The 23,890-nt window shown below is 41.0% G+C and overlaps 1 protein-coding gene across 1 annotated transcript in view; it reads right to left on the bottom strand.

Annotated features, from left to right (window-relative positions):
* Window positions 1-12,738, bottom strand: part of LOC134211938 (ubiquitin-conjugating enzyme E2 R2-like) — a 59,992-nt gene extending 47,254 nt beyond the window's left edge. Inside the window, exon 1 of the mRNA XM_062689352.1 lies at window positions 12,366-12,738. The gene's annotated coding sequence lies outside the window, so the exon portion shown is untranslated. The remainder of the gene's footprint in view (window positions 1-12,365) is intronic.
* Window positions 12,739-23,890: the final 11,152 nt, after the last annotated feature.

Raw genomic sequence — 23,890 nt, 5'->3', positions numbered from 1 at the left:
TTCGTTTCCTACATCCAATTAGAAATTCCATCAGTTACCTTCTCCTATCTATCACATTGGCAGCTCGTTAACAAGACGGACCTCTGCCTCTCCAACCTAACCCAGAAATTCCAACAAATTCCGCATGAACTCGTGGCAAGTGCAGAGGTATATTCGGCTTGCAGTGGGCGAGTGATTGCATCATCATTTCCTCCCCTTCCCTACATTGACTTGCATTCTGACGTGGCAGGCGCCAGTATGACCTAACAAATGAGATCACCAGTACTTGTACATTGAAGATGTGTGCTAGTCCCAAGCAAACATCTGTTGGTTCCCTGTGCAAGAACAGCTGATCTGGTCATAATGGAGTAGCAACTACGAGCAGTCAATCAAGCTCAAGCTCAAGCTCAAGCTTTTTGCTAATTCGGCCTAATGACCTTCGGCTAAATGGCCTGACACCATTAGTGAATGAGTTCGTGGGAAGTTATCAAGCCGGCTTCGTTGACGGCCGCTCGACAACGGACCAGATCTTTACTGTACGGCAAATCCTTCAAAAATGCCGTGAACGCACCATCTGTTTGTTGATTTCAAGGCGGCATACGACAGTATAGACCGCGTAGAGCTATGGAAAATTATGGACGAGAACAGCTTCCCTGGGAAGCTTACCAAACTGATCAAAGCAACGATGGATGGTGTACAAAACTGTGTGAAGATTTCGGGCGAACACTCCAGTTCGTTCGAATCGCGCCGGGGACTAAGACAAGGTGATGGACTTTCCGGTTCATGGTTCATGGTTATGGAAGCCGGTTTTTTTCGGTTCTATCTGATTCCCGATTAATTCCCGGTTCTCCCGGTTTTCCCGGTTCAGTGGCCACCTTGGGCTATCAGTTTGAGTCGTTGTAGCAATCATCGGATGTACTTCTTCTTCTACGTTGGCATTAAATCCCTCACTGAGACAGAGCCACCTCGCCGCTTAGTGTTCATTAAGCACTTCCACAGTTATTAACTGCGAGGTTTCTAAGCCAGGTTACCATTTTTGCATTCGTATATCATGAGGCTAACACGATGATACTTTTATGCCCAGGGAAGTTGAGACAATTTCCAATCCGAAAATTGTCTAGACCGGCACCGGGAATCGAACCCAGCCACCCTTAGCATGGTCTTGCTTTGTAGCCGCGCATCTTACCGCACGGCTAAGGAGGGCCCCCACCCGATAATGCATAACATAATTATAACAAGGGTAGTTATTTATTTCAGAAAAATATTGTTTTATTTTATTTTATTGGTGTATAAGGGGGCCAGGGGCCAAGTCACCGATGTGAATTTGGAATTCATATAGTCCATGAAACACCAGGAACTCAAGGATAGTGCTTCACAACATCTTTACCCATGGGGGTTTTAAGTTTTGCGGGATATATTCATAGTATATCGCTGTCTAAAGAGTTGGGGATAGTTTTATAATGAATATTTAAGCTGTGGAGAAATGTCAGTTATTATATATGATTATATGTTTTACCTTTAGTTGTAATAAAAATCAGTAGCGTTTGAATCATTAGAACCTTTCACCAAGCAATCATCAAAAATTTTTTACTCACAGTTTTAACCACTACATATTCTGAACTTGATTTCGAGAAAACGCCGAATACCATCATTGTGGGCTACGATAGTCCTCAGTCCTCGACAGCATCGGAATTGCCTCCAAACAAGATTCGACAGTTCATGAGCTTCAATTTGATGATGGTCTTAGGAAGTCTTATGATTGATCTCCACGTCTATGTTTCTATTGTCAATATTTTCGTATCCCCAGTCATAATTAGTTACATCGTCATATCAAATGTTTAGTCATATCGTCTTACAATGTTTAATTCTCCTATCATTTTGTCTGTCTTAGTTATTACATGTTTCCTACGTTATTCAGTTTAAATCTATACTATTTGTAGATTATGTTGCGTTTACGTATAGCTGTCAGTAAATTGTCTCCATTTGTTTATCACTAAAGGTCAGCTTTGCTTAGACGAAAAACCTAGTTAAAGCGTTAAGCGAAGATGAAGAAAAAGTCCCTAAGTTGTCTAATTGTCCTAAAGCCTTAAAAGCAAGCGTAACTATAATTGTGTGCGTCGTGGTCAGAGCTATAGATTCACTTCTCGCCGGCAAAGTAAGGCTTCATCACGCCCATTCCCTATTAATTAGTAAAAATTATCGAGAATGAAGCCATTAGATTGTTTGCATACCATCGTTATAATATTACAGTATTTTTAATTATGGTTCTTCAAAGTGACCCATAACAAAATAAAAAGGCGCCACGTTCCTAGTTTTGATAAAACTTCTACTCAGTGAATCCAACAGTCAATTCTCTATCACCGTCGATAAACTTGATCACACACAATAAAAATAAGTACATATCTAGCAAGAATTAAGGACGGCTACGACTCATCATAATCAGGGAACGCTTCAGAAAAGTATTGCAGAAAACAAAAGATCTACCACCATTATCACTGAGGGATAGGGTCTGCCTGACTGCACTACCATTCAAGGCTCCAAGACTCGACGTCCGTTGGATCACATCCATAAGATCAGTGCGTAAATGCCAATTATAACGCGGCATTAAACAAAAATATTCAACATGTGATACCATCACGACAGGATATGTCTTTGGTTGCCAAACCCACCCACCGCGGCAAGGTAACATATCCAAGGAAAGGGATATTTATTTCAGAAAAATATTGAAACAAAATGTATCATGAATCTGTCTGGTTAGTTGTTGAAATAACAAAAATTATATTAGAAATCCCTCTAGCCGTAACACAATCAAATTAGAGGTAGATACCTTCATATCAACATTATAATAAACTTTGATGTAATTATCCTGTAGAAAAATCTAGTTTCAAGATAATTGCCTACATCACGTATAAAAATCTGGTACGGTCCAACGAAGCATTTCCACCCATAATCTGCCGTCGGACGCATAAATGTCACATGTTACAAACGAGAAAAATGAGAAAAACGCATTTGAAGTTTCAAAATGCATTCATCCTATTATCGCAAAATTTCGCTTTTTTATTGACTTTAACGCAATAAACTATAGAAGAATATTCATATTCGTTGGGCCGGACTGAAACATTGCCAAAAACAACTACTTTTTCCATGTTTTTTCTATCAAACCCCGAATGTGACACTTATGCCGCGAAATTCACTGGTCAGGCGAAAAATGTACGCATATTTGTCACACCGTGAACTGAGAGATAGTTGTTGTTAATTTGTTTTTACATTTAGCGAGCGGCGATTGTATTTCTTAAGTGTGATTTTTTGCTGTCGGTAGAAGTGGAACCGGAAATGGAATATCCAATACAGACAATCCAGTGGCGCGGAATCGGAAGAGGACTTCCTCGGGCTCGATTTAAAAAAAGAAACAGGTGATATTTTTCTGTTTGCGGAGCCGGCAAACGTTCCATTATCGGTCCAAGAGGTTGAACACCCGGTTTTTAGCGGCAGTGGCGTAGTTTCCTTGCCCTGGACAAGGACATGCACTACATATTCAACGTCCAAAGGAATCACGACTGTCTTATCGAGATGATGGTTACAAAGTGCTACCAGATGAAGAAGTTTTTTCTGTGGATTTGCAAAAAGTTCTCAATTATTTGTAAGTTATGAACTTATTTTCAAGGTCATACGGCTTCCACGGTTAAATTGCTTCAAGAGCATTATTTTGTCATAAAGGCTGTTGGTCTTAAATAAGCGCTTTGCGCCTGTTGGTCCCTACATACGAGCATTCCCATTGTCTGCGTGCATTTGGTCCGAGCCAGTCGCACAGCCAACGAAATCCTTAGCTGTTTCCTCAAAGTTTCCTCAAACGCTGACCTGAAGACAATTATCTTTTGGTTGGATTATTGTTGTTCGCAAAATAAGAACTGAAATTTATTCCATCACATGACCCTACTCATAAACAGTAATGAAATTCAGGTCGAGCGCATATTGTTGGAGAACTTTGAATCGGGACATACGTTGAAGGCCGCTGACTCTTTCCAAGCGGCGTTTGATTCCAAAATGCGCCATGAACGTGTCGTCAGTTATGAAAATTTCAAGTCTATGGTTGGCAATGCAAAGAACAATGTTGACGTACTTGATATGCAAGCAACTGACTTCTACAAAGCTCACCGTTTTGGAGTATGCGATAAACCACTGTAAGCCACGCCCGTACCTGGATTCCATGCGAAAAGTGGTGTTTGAAAAAAAGTCGTTATGAACAGTAAAGACCTTAAATACTGCGAGTTGTTTTCCAAGAAGCAATGTAAGTTGGTTGTAAAGGATTCATCCTCTTTTGATACAAATGTACGTTGGCAATATGCTCCTCAAGGAATTTAAGAAAAGAAAACTTCTTTAATGAAAGTAGTTCAACCTGTTGTTACCGAAGAGGAAAAATCGTTTTTCATTGATCGTCCGATGAAGCAAGAAGGTTCTGATTAATTTTTGTTCTTGTTTCATACGTTGAATAAAATTTATCGCCATAACATGTCACAATAATTGAGTTTTACAAGGAAACGGGTTTGCTGAAGGGTTCCTCTTTATCACATTTTTATGGTTCTTGAATATTTTAGTTAGATCACAGTTTGATTCTCTACTTCACGTTATACTTGGAGAGGTTCTAGACAATATAATACCTCCCCTCTTCTGCCATGGACAACCGCCCATATAAATTCTGAAAGTAGGGAAAGACCTTGCATACTTACCAGCCACCCTTCTAAACTATCCACGTGGATTGTAGATGACCCTAAAAGCATGCACTCTGAAAAAATATTCACGTCATATTTACCTGAAAACAAATGTGGTTCTCATTCACCATACTTTTCATGTGAGAGTGACCTGAATGACATGTAACCTGAACAAAACTTAGTTTCCTTAAGTTACGTGATTTTTCAGGTGAATCTGACTGGATCTTCAGTACTAATGACGTGAAGCTTGAAAGTAGTTACGTGTTTCATCAGGTGAACCTGACATGATTTCTCCGTACTAGTTACGTGAACTTTTAGTGATAGTTACATGGCAGCAGATAACCACTACATGTTTTGAAATGTATTGGGCATTGGCAATATAGTGATTTTGGAATAAATGTAAAACTGATCAGCGACTGCCCATAAATAGGAGACCTTTTCGCCCCCTCCCCCCTGCCTATTCTGCGTCTCGTATAAGGTGATCATTGGAAAGGAAATGCCGTCATTTAGTGCGCTTCGGAGTTATCGCATAAACACTGTTGAAGAAAAAATCGAATTTACCGGCGGATGTCGAATGATGTTTATCAGAATTGTTGAGAAATGATGTCAATGAGTATCGCTGAGAATTTGAAACCACTTTCTTGCTCGAAAATAGCTAATATTATTGCTGCGGATTAAACGAAAAGTTAATTTTTTCTGAACATTTTTTTAATTCGAGAATGTTTGAAAAAAAAAATTCTTCTAAAAATTTCACGTAACACTCGTCGTTTGTTCGAGACAGATCAGTTACGTGATTTTTCACGTGAATATGACGTGATGATTTTTTAGAGTGTGGTATATTTTATGGACGGTCCTCAGGACACATCACGCAGTGCTATGTGTCCTTTTATGAGATTTTTATATCTCTTTTTTTTTAGTGTGACAAGTATGCGTATATTTATCCCGGTGTGACAAGTATGCGTCCATTTGTTCGAATGTGACAAATTGACTTATGATTTTTTTCGAGTTTTCTAGAATAAAACGTATGTGTTGACAAAATATTTCAAAAATACGTATCAAATTATGACGATAAACATCAAAACCTCAAAAATGTTAAAATGTAACATGTGACATTTATGCGTCCAACGGCAGTAATGTAGGCAATTAACTTTGTATTTTTAGAAAAATAGAGAAAATAGATGAAGGGGCTATAGCCCCCTTAGCCATCTTGGCTAGTTACGCCAATGTTGAAAAGAGTCGTCTCCTTAGATGCAAAAACTAACTCGTCTTAGTTCCACTTCAACATTATACTAAACATTTCAACATTATTCAACATCTATTCATAATTCTAAGATACATTTTGTTGGAGAAGTATCTACCAAAAGATTTGAGCACTAGAATGAATCAGAGGCGCCTCGTCCATACGTTCTACCTGTTCATGGAACAGGTAACCATTTTTAGTTCAGAAGTAGGAAACTAATGTCCTTACAATTAATTTCTAAGCTATTAATTATTAGGGCAAATAATTACCCAGTAAAATTTTTAAACAAAGTTTCACGTAATACTTCCAATGATGGTTTAATATCTAACGAAACAAAATATTGCGTAGACAGATCAACTCAACGCCACATGCTTGGCGTACAGTAACAGTCGCATTGCACCTGAATAGGGTTTCTTACCCCATTCCCGGCCTAACTTGTATACGACTGCATTATTTAATTGATATTTATGACAGGAAGCAACTTTTCCTGAATTTTGTGGGCTGTATAATATTGCATTGATGTTCACTTCTGATTAAAAAATAGCTATCCGTGCTAAATATCGTTCAAAAAAGCTTTTATTTGATTTTAATTAACGAGGTGCAGCACTCATTTCAGTCATAGCGATTTAATTTCCGGCCCACTTCCAAACCAGTTCCCGGCCTAAGCAAAATTTCGCTCAATCTCTCAACATTTCACTCTCTTTCTCTCTCGGGACGGTAGAAAATGCGACGTAAACAAAAATATGCACGTTCCACGACAACAAGATGCCAGATGGTATTATTCATAATCATTTTTATTCGGTTGAGAAGATGATATTTACTCATCCAAATTTCTTCCTAATACTTAAAAACAATATTTTTTTCACCTTTTGAAATCGAGAGAATTATAAATAACATGATAGCGTCCACGTATTAGACAATTTTCCTATTAACAATGAAAGATCATTTTCATACTCCTGGGCGTTTTGGCAGCACGGTACGGCAAGAAATTCTTGGACCGAGGTGATTTTTTGTTCGGTTTGAGGATACATTTTAAAATGTATTCTAATGTGTTTAAATAAGTTCTAGTGAAACGAAAAATTATGAAGAATTGAAGCGCGTGTGTTTAGAATTATGGTGTAGTGATTAACAGCTTCAAGCAATGGTTGTATAGAGCACTGTGACGATTTTCAGGTAGGTGTTTATTTGATGATACCGTTTTGTAAAAGTGAAAAGAATCACTCCGGCTCAGTGGTGTGGCATCGGAGAGCGAAATTTTGAAATATACATTTTTGTTTTCTACAATTGGATTAATTAGGAGTAAAACAAGTGGTTGAAAAATATTGAGTATTGTGAAAAATAAATGGGAGACTTTAAAAAAATTATCAATCATGAACCTACGGCTTTCAAACAGTATAAATCATTAGTTTTCTGTGCAGTGAGCCGGGAACCGGGTCCATAGGCCCAAGTAGTGATTTACCCTAGAAAGCTTTTGCCAGTCGTACGATTCATGATAAAGAACCAACAGCAGCGCTGCCAGAAGTCAAATGTAAAGTCTTGCGCCATTACAAAAGTTTTGAAATAATTTCCTCCTTGGTATGCTCACTCGTTCACCGCGCACAGAGAACCAGCGTGAGCGTTGCCAGCTTTCTTCGTTTCCTCACATCATCCTCTTTCGAATGCGAAGCAGTGTTTGGATGCAAGTAGAGATGTCGCAAATTAATCGATTACTTCGATTAATCGATTCATCGTTGGGATAATCGATTAATTTTGAATCGATTATTACCCAACGATTAATCGATTCAATAATCGAGAGGAATCGTGAGTAATCGATTAGTTACTAATCGATTAATCAGAATTTTACGACATCATAAGGATGTCGAAAATTAATTGATTATTTCGATTAATCGATTCATCGTTGTGATAATCGATTAATTTTGAATCGATTACTATACAATGATTAATCGATTCAATAATCGACAAGAATCAAGAGTAATCGATTAGTAACTAATCGATTAATCGGGATTTTACGACATCTCTAGATGCAAGTTCTGCTATGTTGCGCAGGAGTCCAACCCGTTCGACGCGCTGCGAGAACAATCAACGACGCTACGTACCTTCGGTTAGACTCGTTAGACTCGGTCGAAGTGTCAGGCTGTGCTTTGCCGAAAGGCGCACCGCGCACGCTTTCGTTCATTATTCGATGATTGGGAACGGTTTGTTTTTCTTTTTTCTCCTGATAATTATGCATCATAAACAACTCAGCATCAAGAACAATAATAAATTAATGTTTGAGTTTTCGAAAGAGACATCAAAATTTTAATATTATAAAATATTATAAAATTGAATTATTTCGGGACCAATTTGCGATTTGGGCGTAACTTATTTTGTAAACAAACATTGGAAGGGGAATTCCTACTAAAACAAGCATATTATGAGGAAACCACAGTATGGATCCGACAGATTAAGCTTTCCTCTACCGGATAAGGGAATTAGTTTAGGATGGAAACGCTTGCATTCTCCGGAATCCATGAAGCAATGTTTGTTTTCAAAATAAGATACGCCCAAATCGCAAAGCAGTCCCGATTTAATGTTTTTTTCCCAAATAATCAAAATCAATCAAGATAGAGAAAAAGGCATAGTTTTCACAAAATTTGAAAAACTATACTCGAAAACATTTCAGTGGACTGATGTTTGGTTAGGTTGCACAAGAAAAGGTTGTAATATTAGATTAAATACACAACTTTCATTCGAAACCACTCAGCTTGATGCATATTTTTTTTAGCAGGCTGATAGAACAGGTGTACCAAAAGTTCACGAGACGCCCCTGGAATGAATTATTAACATGACCAGCCTTTATATAAAATGATTTGTTCAAGCAAAAGCGTTCAAGATGCGAGAGCGACATCGCAATAAACGACACGGGACAACTAAGCTCCACACGGCAGTGCAATAATGCACCGAATCGGGGACCTCATAAACTGTTCTATACAACGCAGAGTTTTTACCCTCTCTTGCATTATATGCCGCTGAAAATAAGCTCCTAATAATTCGATGGCAAAAAAATAAAAATCAAACAAAATTAAAATATTCAAGCTAAATTTTACTATTTTGGTCGAGCATGGGTCAACGAGTGGTAATCACTAATGATACTAAAAGATTTAAATGGAATTAGGTATTGTTCCCGCTTATCATTTTAGTACCGCCAGGGGGGACTTGGCCGGTACCCACTGCATTTTTCTTCCCTTTCCACAAACAATTACCATCCTTTGTGATATTTCAACGGAATCTTATTGGGAATTCTAAAAAAGCAGACAATCAAGTTAGATTACCATGTAATATGTGCACATTTAGCACAGGTGATGCATCACAATCGTGTATATACAGGAGTATGCACTATAAGATGTAATTGACCGGAAGATTAGATAAGCATTTCCCCCTAAATGAGAAATTCGACATTAATGAGACTAAATTGGGGTTGTCCAAAATGTGTACATTTGGGGGTTCAAAATATGTTGCACTGCCCAAAACAAAGAATATTTTTCATTTCAGAAAATTATAATTCTTAGCGATTTATCAACACTTGATATTCGATACGCCATTGGAAGCACCGCAACCGCTGCACTAGGCACGGTGCCCCCGGATCAGAGAAACGACTGGTATGACGGCGAATGTGAGCAGTTAGTTGAGGAGAAGAATGCAGCATGGGCGATATTGCTGCAACACCGCACGAGGGCGAACGAGGCACGATATAAACGGGCGCGGAACAGACAAAACTCGATTTTTCGGAGGAAAAAGCGCCAGCAGGAAGATCAAGACCGTGAAGAGACGGAGGAACTGTACCGCGCTAATAACGCACGAAAGTTCTATGAGAAGTTGAACCGTTCACGTAAGGGCCACGTGCCACAGCCCGATATGTGTAAGGACATAAACGGGAACCTTCTTAGAAACGAGCGTGAGGTGATCCAAAGGAGGCGGCAGCACTACTAAGAGCACCTGACTGGCGATATGGTAGACAACGGTGGCAATATGGTAATGAACTATGCCTATTCTGCGTCTCGTATGAGGTGAGGCGTTTCGAATGAAGTGAGAATTGTCGATACCTCCCCCTCACGTGAGACGTGTCGAAGTCGACAATTCTTGAGTCATACGAGACGCAAAATAAGCACAAATGGCTTCCGGCTCCGAATCTCCAGGAAATCCAGGAGGAGATCGGCCGGCTAAAAAACAACAAAGCCGCAGGAGTTGACCAAATACCAGGAGAGCTGTTTATATACGGTGGTGAGGCAGGAGTGGATGGAAGGTGTCGTGTAGCAACTACCTCGCAATCACATTGCTGAACGACGCCAACAAGGTACCCTCCCATATTTTGTTGACCCCGACTAACACCATTCGCAAGAGAGTTCGTGAGGCAGTACCAGGCGAGATTTATTGGTGAACGCTCTACCCCATACCAGGTGTTCGTCGTACGTCAGGTATTGCAGAAATGCCGCGAATACAACGTGTCATCTATTTATCGACTACAAAGCCGCATATGATACAACCGATCGGGATCTGCTATGGCAGCTAATGCACGAAAACAGATTTCCGGATAAACTGATACGGTTGATCAAGGCGACGATGGATCGGGTGGCGTGCGTAGTTCGAGTTCCAGGGGTGCTCTCAAGTCCCTTTGAAACGCGCAGAGGGTTACGACAAAGTGATGGTCTTTCGTGTCTGCTATTCAACATCGCTTTGGAGGGAGTAATACGAAGGGCAGGGATCAGGGTTTGAATCCAAAGGAGAATGAGCAAATCTCTCACTTATCATGTCTGTATACACTCTCGATAGGTAGCATACCGTGAGAGACGTTTTTCGGTAGCTGTTACGATAATGAACTGATTCGGGGGGCTACAACCCATTATATTTTTTTTTCAATAAGCTCCAATTGCGGGGGCACCGGTTCTGATGATGCATTTCAATTTGTTTTACACAGCTGGTCGAAAAAATATGGTCCCCAACATGACATGAGCGAGAACAAAGCGTTTCATCGAACCCCATCGTTAGGGGCCGCCTATTCGAATCAGTTTTTTCCAACTTGTATTATACAAATGCGATAGCGTCGTTTTCATGGCTTGTTACCATCTATGGTGGGGTGCAGATGGCGGACGGTTCGTGGAGGATGCGAACAAACCACGAATTGCAACATCCGGTGGGCCGGACACGTAGCCAGAATGTCGGACAAAAATCCGGTAAAAAAAAGATTCTCAACAATGATCCCACGGGAACAAGAAGGCGAGGTGCAGAGCAGGCAAGGTGGATCGATCAAGTAGAAGACGATTTGCGGACTCTTCGCAGACTGCGTGGCTGTCGACGTACAGCCATGGACCGTCCTGAATGAAGACGATAGTTATGTACTGCAGAAACCACCCCGACCTTAGGCTAAATAAATAAATAATAAACGAAAGACCCATCTCCTTGCCATAGTATTCTGCGCCATCACCATCACCTTGCCATAGTTCAGCAATGGGATCGCGCGATAGCGCAATCCAGTGTATCACTCTTTTCAATACACGACACTTGCATCCATTCCAGCAGTAAAACCTCATCCTCTCAAACCTTTGCATTGAAAAAAAAACAGTGTTCTGGTCCGGATGTAAAAGTATGAACCTGAAAGTCTTCCCTACACAAATAAAACAGTTGGAATTATTTAATCACAAATTAATTCGCCAATGAATCGACCAATATCAAGATTTTCAATTCGTTCAAATCGTCTTGGGCTTCCAGGTGTTTATTAATAGAATATCTGAACAATTTCATGAAAAAAGAAATTAGTGAACATTTCGAACTTTCATACAACGTTGAAGGTAATCTACAAGATTGAACTTGTATACTGGATACACAGAGAGCTTTCAATGTTTGCGGATGTAATCGTAATTTAATGTATATAAAGATTGACAGGCATAGTAAAACTATATGACCAAACGAGTCGGGTGAATTTTAAACCACCTTCTTCGATAGGAAGACAAATTCGCAGGTGAGTTGAGTAGTACTTCACTTGGTACTAATATTCCGTTGCCCAATAAATGAGTATGATATTATCTCTAAAACCACCCGCATAAATTCCATTGTTTATCTTTTTTTATTATTTGCCGTAAGCAAAACAGTTATATCATAAATACAAAAATGTAATATAAATTGCCTTACACAAAAACCTCTTTCAAATTACAAACCTCAAGAAGCAAGATAATAAAAAGTTACTGGTTACCAGCCCTGGTATTACAAAATTTGTTTAAAAAATGACCTAATAGTTTGTCTTTGTTGCAGCTTATGTAATTCCGCATAGAAAAATCAAGCCAAACTCTCAATTGCGTATCTAAATAAAAGTATATTGCCTAAAATACACATTTCGCAAATATTCTACGATTGGAGCACCGAAACGAATAAAAACCAGATAAAAACAATGGCGGACATCTTACCTGCTGCTGCTGCCTTGAATAACACAATAATTACTGGGTTTGTCAGGGGGAAATCCTTTCCGATATTGCTTCTATGCAGTTCGAAAGTAACCACCGACGCTTCAACTAACCAATTTGGCCTTCACCGAGCAAAATTCACAAATTTCCGCTGGTCACTGTTTCACAACACATCCGCTCAGCGAACGAGAAAAAAGAACTTGGCACTACTCTGTGGAGCACTACTTTGGCCTTCCCACTTCCAGCACGCAATCGACTCCCAACGAGAGAAATTAAATCGAACAAAATCCACTTGCAATTTGGAAACTTAACCACGGAAATTTTAGACAACTACGTCTTTCCCGAAATAAACTAATCGCACAATGGGTATGTTCAGCTATATCCCAGAAATGGATTCACAAAAGACAGCACTTCCTCACCAGAAAAGGACGACGATTGAATGTTGCGATAAAACTCGATACTTTATTTTGACAACAAAGAGATTTTCTTCCACACACGAACACTCACTGACAGCTGACACGGGCAACGATTTGCTCAAGAGCATTCGATGCAAGAGGTTACCGAAACACAACAGGAGTCACATAAGCGTTACAAGCGTTATGTGTTATGTGTTATAATGCTATTATAATATCAAGACAAAATTTTCAAAACGACTTATCTGCTTTTGTAAACAAAGATTCAAACGACGTTTTGACGAATCTGATAGCTCACCCACGCAAACCAACACCATAAACAGGTAGCGAAAACCTTCACCTACCCATTGGTGGTGTTGGTTTGCGGGAGAGCTATCAGATTCGTCAAATCGTCGTTTGAATCTTTGTTTACAAAAGCAGATAAGTCGTTTTGAAAATTTTGTCTTGATATAATATATCAATACCAAAATTTCAAATCGACTTATCTGCTTTTGTAAACAAAGATTCAAACGTCGATTTGACAAAACTGATAGCACTCATACGCACACCAACACCATTAGCACGTAGGTGAAGACTTCTGCTAACTATTGGTGGTGTTGGTTTGCGTGGGAGTGCAATGCGATTCGTCGAATCGACGTTTGAATCTTTGTTCACAAAAGCAGATAAGTTGCTTTGAAAATTTGGTATAAGCCATTTTATAGAAAGCTCAAATGACAGGAGACCAAATACTAATATTTACATTTTACAAGGAACATTTGCGAAAATGAAATGAAATGATGATGATGATGACGAAATGATGATGGTTTACGTGCAAATTTACCAAAACAAAGACCGAGCCCTCCACTCAAAATTTTGATCAGCTGTTCGAATCTGTCTCATAAAATGGCTTATTGATATATACCCAGTCTCTACACGAAAGAAATAAACTGTCCAATAGTGAGTTCAATTCACCTTATACTTACCTTAATTGCCTTACCTTAAAAGCCTTAATTGAGTATACCCCAATTGGGGTCGAAGTACCCGGATAAAAATGTACTATTGGTTCAATTAATTGAATTACCATACGGTACGGTATACAATAGGATACATTGTTTCTTGATGGTTGCACAGATTGTATTAACACTAAGGATACAATACATCAACATATTTCTCTAATATAACAATATTTGCAATTGTTTTTGAAACGTTTTCGTACATAAGGTTCATTCATTGATAACTTTTGACACGTTTCTTTACATTGCATAAAAACTATTTAACAATATTTGCCTCATAGCGCCAAATATGCATTTTTTCCCTTTAAATTGCATTGTTGAACAGTAAAGCTGTCACAACGAATTATTGGCAGTGGCTGATTTTCTACCCGCCGCTGTCACATCCAGGCGCTATAGTATATGGACAGAATAGCCAGCATGAGTTAACCGCCAGAAATTTGTATGGTGAAAGACATCTAACGCGGGTTTTCTCAAAATTAGAAACTTTTCATGAAAACTATTTGGTATACCGGTTATGAAGGATGATGTCCGCTACTACGCCTACCAAATATTTCTTTCGATTAAGGTGCTTAATTTTTAGAAATCGAACCTTAGATGCCTTTCGTCATACTGATTTCAGAAAGTTAGCTCCTAGTGTGCCGCTGTAAGCACGCTCAAAGCAGGCAATGAATCGCCTGCGTTTACCCATAAATGGGTACTTTTTTGTGCTATATCTCTCTCTCTGCAGAAAAAATTAACCCATTTTTGAAGTTCAACGGCATAACTCATTAATAAGACGATCCCCACCGATGTGTATCCAAATGAGTGTCTAGGTTAGGAACGAAATGCGTTCATATTTTATTTATGCACTTGTTCTCGCACCGGTTGTTTCTATCAAGGTTGTTGAAGTGCAGTCATGCTTCTCACCGGTGGTGAATATCCGGTTGCTATTGAGGCAAACACGGAAATAAATAAAATCAGGGAAAAATTATTATTTATTTTCAAATCTTTCAGAACGCGCTCCAACTTTTGTAATATAAATATGTGCGTAATGCATTTTGAGATTATCAGATTAGCTAGACACACATCTGCTAGATGGCGCTAGCTTATATGCAATAATTTAGTGAGGTGGATATCTCGAGATCTATAAGACGAAAGATTTTGTCTTCTACAAAGTTGATCGGGTAGCCATAACATTTATGATGGAGACTAGTTTAGTTTGGAATTTATACTCATAGCGACGCTAGTGCATGAGAAATAACCTGTTAGGTTAAATATTTCTAAATCCGTTAGAGTTGGAAAGTGGCCATCTTATACAAAGTTATCCGAATTATCTGTTAGGTTGATTATTATGTAAGATTTAAGAGGGTAGTCAAACCAGAAATTTTGTTTGAAACCACCAATACTCGTTGGCGCTCGAGCTGAGTCGAATCGAGTCAAGTACGAGACACTGAAGATGGCCTTACTGTAGAAGTCGAAATAAGTATCTGTCAAAGGCACAACCAAGGGGTGGAATTAAATGGAATTGTACGAACTCGTCTTATGGCAAGTAACTTTGTAGAATACGGCAATATTCTGAAAATTCCAGATTTTGAGATATTTAACTTATCAGTTTATTTCTTATGCACTAGCGCCACTAAGCGATTATGTTTAAAACTAAACTTGCTTGCATCATGACGGTTTTCACCACCCGAACAACTTTGTGGAATACGGCAATATTCTAAAAATTTCAGATTTCGAAATATTTATCCTAGCAGGTTATTTCTTATACACTAGCGCCACCAAGCGGTTATATCTCAATCTAAACCTGCGTTGGTCATAATGGTTTTGACCACCCGAACAACTTTGTAGAAGGCGGCAATATTCTAAAAATTACATATTTTGAGATACCTGACCTATCAGGTTATTTCCAATACACTAGCGCCGCCAAGCGGTTGTATTATTAACTAAACTTGCTTTCGTCATGTTGGTTTTAATCATCCAAACAACTTTGTAGAAGACGGCAATATTCTTAAGATTTCAACTATCGAAATATCTAACCTTTTAGGTTATTTCAATTCACTAGCGCCGCCAAGCAGTTTGTATTTCAAATTAAACTTGTTTTCGTCATGATGGTTTTGACCTCCCGAACAATTTTGTAGAAGACGCCAATATTCTAAAAATTCCAGATTTCGAGATATCTAACCTATCAGGTTATTTCATATGCACTAGCGCCGCCAATCAGTTGAAATCCAAACTAAACTGACCTCCATCACAATGGTTTTGATGATGAATAACCGAACCATTTTTCAGAAGGCGGCGCATTTTTTATTTATGCGTTTCTCTTTATTTCCGTGTGATGGTTTGGCAACGGTTGGAGCGGGTCGCCAAATTTGCCAACTCGCTATTCACCGAAGGTTGCGTTTACATTTCCCAAACCCGTTTACCAAACCAACGACCGGTGCGAGTTCGCGTCATGATAGAGGTTGCTATTTTGGCTTTATTTACGCACTGGTGGGGATCGTCTAAGTTATGCCGCCGAACTTCTGAAAATCGGTTAATTTTTCTGCAGGGAGAAATATATAGCACATAAAAGTATCCATTAATTGGTAAATTGAATATCTCCGTGTAGAGCACGGAAAAATATCTTTATCTCTTTCGTTCTTCATAAATTTTGACGTTTACTGGCCTTGTTGTTTTCTTTTTTTTGCAGCGACAAAGAGACATACAGTAATACACAATAATATTCTAGATCCAGTTGAAAACCGAACGGAGCTCTAGCGACAATAGCATTTTCTCCCATTTCCGGATGTCGCAACTGCATCGCGAGTGATGCGCATGATAGCGCACGACTATGGCATAGATGCGCACTAATCGCGATGCAGTTGCGACATCCGGAAATGTGAGAAAATGCGATTGTCGCGAGAGCTCAGTTCGGTTTTTGTATTGTGCTTCCAGTTGAAAATCGAAGTGAGCTCTCGCAACGAATGAGTTTTTCCTTATTTCCTGATGTCGCAACTGCATCGCGACTAGTGCGCATCTATACTACCGCCATGCGCCATGATGCGCACTAGTCGCGATGTAGTTGCGAGAAAAGGAAAAGGGAGAAAACTCGATTGTCGCGAGAGCTCACTTCGGTTTCAACTGGAAGTACAATATTTGGTGGTATTTGGTGTGTATTATTTTGACAGATCAAAGTGACATTTGGAAAACTCAAATATCTATTAATTGCACCAAAGTATTTAACGCACTTTTGAAATGTGTGACAGCACTCCAAAATGAAAGGAATATCACTATCCATCATAGTGATGGTAAAGTTGGACATTCAATAGATTGAACAGTTAAATTGAGCGTGTTGATTAAAAAAGAAGAAAAATAAAGCAGAAAAATTATGGAAAAGAAAGAAAGTAGAGCGAAGAAGAAAGAAGAACCAACGTAGAACAAAGAAAAGAGAAGAAAAAGAAGTAAGAAGCAAGAAAGAAGGAGGAAGAATGAAGAAGGAAAAAGAAAAAACTCTAATTTTTCACGATTTGCTTCTTACTTCTCATTCGGCCTAATGATCGTTGGGCCTAATGACCATTCGGCCTAATGGCCTGACATCGATCATCGGCAGTATAGATAAATGATATATGGTTGCAACCACACTCAGTATATCATATATTACATAGCAGAATCAGGGGCAGCAGGGACTATGTCCAAGGGCTTGACGATCCCTCCCCAGGCCATCTGCGAGTTGTGGCGCCTGCCTAGGATGTGGTGGGGTTTGACAGTGGACCCTGTTAAACCTCTATAAAAAGCTGCATGAATCCGCAAGTAGGCTCCGCCAAAGCGACCGTGTGCCGCTCAAAGCGCTGGTGTTAGGTGGGACGCTAAACAGCCCTGACACGACGGCCCTCCGACGAGACAGGAGGTTTGCGCAGGCCCAATAAGCCGCTTTTAAAAACAACTATTACGAACGACATAGAAGATAATACGACTCGATACAATCGGCAACGACCTAGGCGACGAATAAAGGATCACGATTGGAAGCTTGGAACATGGAACTGCATGTCGCTAGGCTTCGCAGGTTGCATTAGGGGCCATCCACAAAGTACGTCACGCTCCTAGGGGGGAGGGGGGGTTTCGAGCTGCGTGACGACCCATACAAAAATTTTAGTGGTTTCATACAAAAAGTGTGACGAAGGGGGGAGGGGGGGTTGAAAATCACCTATTTTTGCGTGACGTACTTTATGGATCTTCCCTTACATCCCCGCAACTTCGATGTCGTAGCGCTGCAGGAAATCTGCTGGACAGGACAGAAAGTGTGGAAAAGCGGGCATCGAGCGGCTACGTTCTACCAAAGCTGTGGCACCACCAACGAGCTGAGAACCGGCTTCATAGTGCTGGGAAAGATGCGCCAACGCGTGATTGGGTGGCAGCCAATCAACGCAAGGATGTGCAAGCTGAGGATAAAAGGCCGTTTCTTCAACTATAGCATCATCAACGTGCACTGCCCACACGAAGGGAGATCCGACGACGAGAAAGAAGCGTTCTATGTGCAGCTGGAGCAGACATACGATGGATGCCCACTGCGGGACGTCAAAATCGTCATCGGTGACATGAACGCTCAGGTAGGAAGGGATAAAATGTATAGACCGGTCATCGGACCGGATAGTCTGCATACCGTATCGAACGACAACGGCCAACGATGCATAAACTTTGCAGCCTCCCGCGGAATGGTAGTCCGAAGCACTTTCTTCCCCCGCAAGAATATCCACAAGGCCACATGGAAATCACCTAATCAAGTAACGGAAAACCAATTCGACCACGTTCTAATCGACGGTAAATTCTTCTCCGACATCACGAACGTACGCACTTACCGCAGTGCGAATATTGAATCCGACCACTACTCGTTGCAGTATGTCTGCGCTCAAAACTCTCGACGGTGATCAACACGCGTCGCAGTCGTCCGCCGCGGCTAAACATTGGGCGGCTACAAGACGGTAGACTAGCCCAAGACTACGCGCAGCAGCTGGAAGTGGCACTCCCAACGGAAGAGTAGTTAGGCGCAGCATCTCTTGAAGATGGCTGGAGAGATATTCGATCCGCCATTGGAAGCACCGCAACCGCTGCACTAGGCACGGTGGCTCCGGATCAGAGAAACGACTGGTATGACGGCGAATGTGAGCAGTTAGTTGAGGAGAAGAATGCAGCATGGGCGAGATTACTGCAACACCGCACGAGGGCGAACGAGGCACGATACAAACGGGCGCGGAACAGACAAAACTCGATTTTCCGGAGGAAAAAGCGCCAGCAGGAAGATCGAGACCGTGAAGAGACGGAGGAACTGTACCGCGCTAATAACGCACGAAAGCTCTAAGAGAAGATGAACCGTTCACGTAAGGGCCACGTGTCACAGCCCGATATGTGTAAGGACATAAACGGGAACCTTCTTACGAACGAGCGTGAGGTGATCCAAAGGTGGCGGCAGCACTACGAAGAGCATCTGAATGGCGATATGGCAGACAACGGTGGCGGTATGGTAATGAACCTAGGAGCACGCGCGCAGGACATGCGACTTCCGGCTCCGAATCTCCAGGCCGGCCGGCTGAAAACAACAAAGCCCCTGCAGTTGACCAACTACCAGGAGAGCTGTTTAAACACGGTGGTGAGGCACTAGCTAGAGCGCTGCACTGGGTGATTACCAAGGTTTGGGAAGATGAGGTTCTGCCGCAGGAGTGGATGGAAGGTGTCGTGTGTCCCATCTACAAAAAGGGCGATAAGCTGGATTGTAGCAACTACCGCGCAATCACATTGCTGAACGCCGCCTACAAGGTACTCTCCCAAATTTGATGCCGCCGACTAACACCAATTGCAAGAGAGTTCGTGGGGCAGTACCAGGTGGGATTTATGGGTGAACGCTCTACCACAGACCAGGTGTTCGCCATACGTCAGGTATTGCAGAAATGCCGCGAATACAACGTGCCCACACATCATCTATTTATCGACTTCAAAGCCGCATATGATACAATCGATCGGGACCAGCTATGGCAGCTAATGCACGAAAACGGATTTCCGGATAAACTGATACGGTTGATCAAGGCGACGATGGATCGGGTGATGTGCGTAGTTCGAGTTTCAGGGGCATTCTCGAGTCCCTTCGAAACGCGTAGAGGGTTACGGCAAGGTGATGGTCGTTCGTGTCTGCTATTCAACATCGCTTTGGAGGGAGTAATACGAAGGGCAGGGATTGACACGAGTGGTACGATTTTTACGAAGTCCGTCCAGTTATTTGGTTTCGCCGACGACATTGATATCATGGCACGTAAGGATGGAGGAAGCCTACATCAGACTGAAAAGTGAAGCTAAACGGATTGGACTAGTCATCAATACGTCGAAGACGAAGTACATGATAGGAAGAGACTCAAGAGAGGTCAATGTAAGCCACCCACCACGAGTATTTGTGTACTTGGGCTCACTGGTGACCGCCGATAACGATACCAGCAGAGAAATTCGGAGGCGCATAGTGGCTGGAAATCGTACGTACTTTGGACTCCGTAAGACGCTCCGATCGAATAGAGTTCGCCGCCGTACCAAACTAACTATCTACAAAACGCTTATAAGACCGGTTGTTCTCTACGGACACGAAACCTAGACGATGCTCGTGGAGGACCAACGCGCACTGGGAGTTTTTGAAAGGAAAGTGTTGCGTACCATCTATGGTGGGGTGCAGATGGCGGACGGTACGTGGAGGAGGCGAATGAACCACGAGTTGCATCAGCTGTTGGGAGAACCATCCATCGTTCACACCGCGAAAATTGGAAGAATGCGGTGGGCCGGGCACGTAGCCAGAATGTCGGACAGTAATCCGGTGAAAATGGTTCTCGACAACGATCCAACGGGAACAAGAAGGCAAGGTGCACAGCGGGCAAGGTGGATCGATCAGGTGGAGGACGATTTGCGGACCCTCCGCAGACTGCGTGGTTGGCGAAGTGCAGCCATGGACCGAGCTGAATGGAGAAGACTTTTATGTGCAGCACAGGCCACTCCAGCCTTAGTCTGATAATAAATAAAAATTGTTTTTATTGTGATAAAAACAAAACAACATAATTTCAGCACAATTGACGTAATATTTACGAAACTATAGTTAACGAGCATCCTATTCAACTACTACAATGTGAAAATCGACCAACAGGTAATTTTTGAAAAAAAATTGTAATCAATTTTGTTTTGACACGGTGCTTAACCCCTCCATAATAGGTCGTTTTACCCTCTTCTTCTTCTTTTCTTCTTATTGGCATTACATCCCCACACTGGGACAGAGCCGCCTCGCAGCTTAGTGTTCATTAAGCACTTCCACAGTTATTAACTGCGAGGTTTCTAAGCCAAGTTTACCATTTTTGCATTCGTATATCATGAGGCTAACACGATGATACTTTTATGCCCAGGGAAGTCGAGACAATTTCCAATTCGAAAATTGCCTAGACCGGCACCGGGAATCGAACCCAGCCACCCTCAGCATGGTATTGCTTTGTAGCCGTGCGTCTTACCGCACGGCTAAGGAGGGTCCAGGTCGTTTTACCCTAGTTACGAAATTTCTTGAGATTCAGCAGCTGATTGGAGCATGAATGTATGTAAACAATCGTTAAGTCATGTAGAGTCTAGCGCATTTGTGCGCCCTCGTGCAGCGTGGAAAGAAAAATTCGAAGAGCGGGAAATGTTTGACAGCCAAGTAACTGCAAAATAATTTTGTTTATGGGAGTGATTTCAAAATATCCCTCTACTCGCTTGAGCGCAGAAAAGCGGCTCTATCCGCAGCACCCAGGCTACTGCTAATAATTCATTACCAACAGTTTCTGCACCGACAAACAGCCGTAACTCTTCAAACAAACTGTTGGAAAAATTATCGTCATTAGCTTTTCAGAAAACACTACTGCCATCTGTTATCAGAATCGCGAGAAACACAGTCGGCCATGATTATTTCTCATTTGACGTTTGCTCCTAACGCGTACACCTATATCAATCATCATCATCATCGTCATCACCACAGAAAACATTCAGCAGCATATACACTAATCAAATGTCAAAGCGATTGAACACTATATCGTCTATAACGGTAGAGTGATCATAGCGCTACCCCATAAAACATCCTACCGACTTTTCCCCCGACTTAGTCGGTTTTCGTCGGTCGGATCGGCCTACTTTGCATCCGACTAATCGGTTGTTTGTTGCACAGACGCTTATGGGAGCTTTACAGGGGCGTTTAGTGATTAAACAATACATTAAATCGGCCGACTAAATCAATAGATTTGAAGCAATTTAGTCGGTAGACTAATCGGCTAGCATAGTCGACGGCAGAAAAGCAATCAGGCCGATAAAATCGACCGATGAAAATCTGAAGAATTGGATGATTAATGAACTGATTCAATCAAATAATGAAATGCTGCCGACGAAAAAAAGTCTCGAAAAAAAAGCAAGTAAATTGCTCGATTAGTAATTGTATTCTAATGGACAGTAGACGATTCCCGATGAAATCGGTTGTTTTTGGTCTACCAAAATAAGTTATTAATCGGATATTTAAAACCGAAAGCAAGCATAACCCGACGAAATAGGGTGATTTATTTGTATTTGTTTGATCGATATTATATGATTTAGTAAGTGATGAACTTATTTTGAAAATAAATTTATTTATTATTTATTCAGACTAAGGCCAAAGTGGCCTTTGCAGTACACATAAAAGTCGTCTATATTCGGCTCGGTCCACGGCTACACGTCGCCAACCACACAGTCTACGGAGGGTCTGCAAGTCATCTTCCTCCTGCCCGCTGCGCAACTCGCCTTCTTGTGCCCGTTGGATCGTTGTCGAGAACCATTTTCACCGGATTACTGTCCGACATTCTGGTTATGTGCCCGGCCCACCGCAGTCTTCCGATTTTTGCAGTGCGAACGATTGATGGTTCTCCCAACAGCTGTTGCAACTCGTGGTTCATTCGTCTCCTCCACGCATCGTCCCCCATTTGCATCCCACCCTAGATGGTACGCAGCACTTTCCTTTCAAAAACTCCAAATGAATATTAATCACTATGAAATAGAGTATAAAAAATTAATTTGAGAGCATTTTTCTTCAGAAAGCAAGAAAAGCCGTAGATCCCGGCCCATGTCTTGATGGGTATACGATATGTAGGGTCCAGGAGTTATCTTTCTGGAGTTGATAGCTGCCATTCGTGAGGAAATAGGCTATCGGAAAATGAAGGTAACTAGAAATACAGTCAAACCTCCATGAGTCGATATTGAAGGGACCATCGACTCATAGAAATATCGAGATGTAGAATAGAAAATCCTTGGAAAGCTCTTTGGAGGGACCATCACAGTAACCTAGAAAATATTTTTTAGTATGGAATAATTTGCTTCCATGAGTCGATATCGAGTCATAGAACATCGACTCATGGAGGTTTAACTGTAGTTGGTTTAAAATACTTGAATATTTCAAAAACGCGTTAAAAGTTTAGTTCACCTTTTAGATAATTATCCTTGCAACAGGTTGCATTTGAAGAGGATTTCTGTCCTATTTCTATTGATTATGGGTTGGATCGGAAAATGAGAAAAGCATCATTACCGCCAGGTGGATAGTTTAGAGTTTTGAAGAATTAAACTTAAAAAAAGATAGAAATCTGATCACTTTTAGCTCATTCCCACCAGACAGATTCCTGACTTAAGATTGGAAGGGCTTCGAAAATTGTTCCATTCAGCCTCCATAATCTGCCTTTATTCGTGTTTTGCTGAAATAAAAAATGTATTTGGTCATAGCTTCAGAGTTCATAATCTGATCCGATCATTTCACCATGTAGTGAAGAACCGGTTTATTACTAATTTTACAATAAAGTAATATAAAAGAATGTAGTTTGACCAAAGACTCTTAGGGCCAATTTGTTCACCTCCGGTTTAACTCTAAAGCGGTATTTACCCCGCTTAAACCTGGTTTAGTGACTAAGCGGGGGTGAAGAAATTGATCCTTAGTCAATAGTCCAGTCCGACCAATATTCAATGGAAACCAAAAATTTCCGTCGAAATTTATTGCGAGTTAACGATAAGTGCCAAAAATGAACTTTTTGCACACACACATACATACACACACTACGCATTTTGGAAATAACATGTTAGATATTCTCTTTCTAACTAATTTTAA

Source organism: Armigeres subalbatus, chromosome 2 (genome assembly GCF_024139115.2).
Source record: "Armigeres subalbatus isolate Guangzhou_Male chromosome 2, GZ_Asu_2, whole genome shotgun sequence".
Classification (NCBI taxonomy): domain Eukaryota; kingdom Metazoa; phylum Arthropoda; class Insecta; order Diptera; family Culicidae; genus Armigeres; species Armigeres subalbatus.
This window is presented reverse-complemented; position numbering and strand designations above follow the sequence as displayed.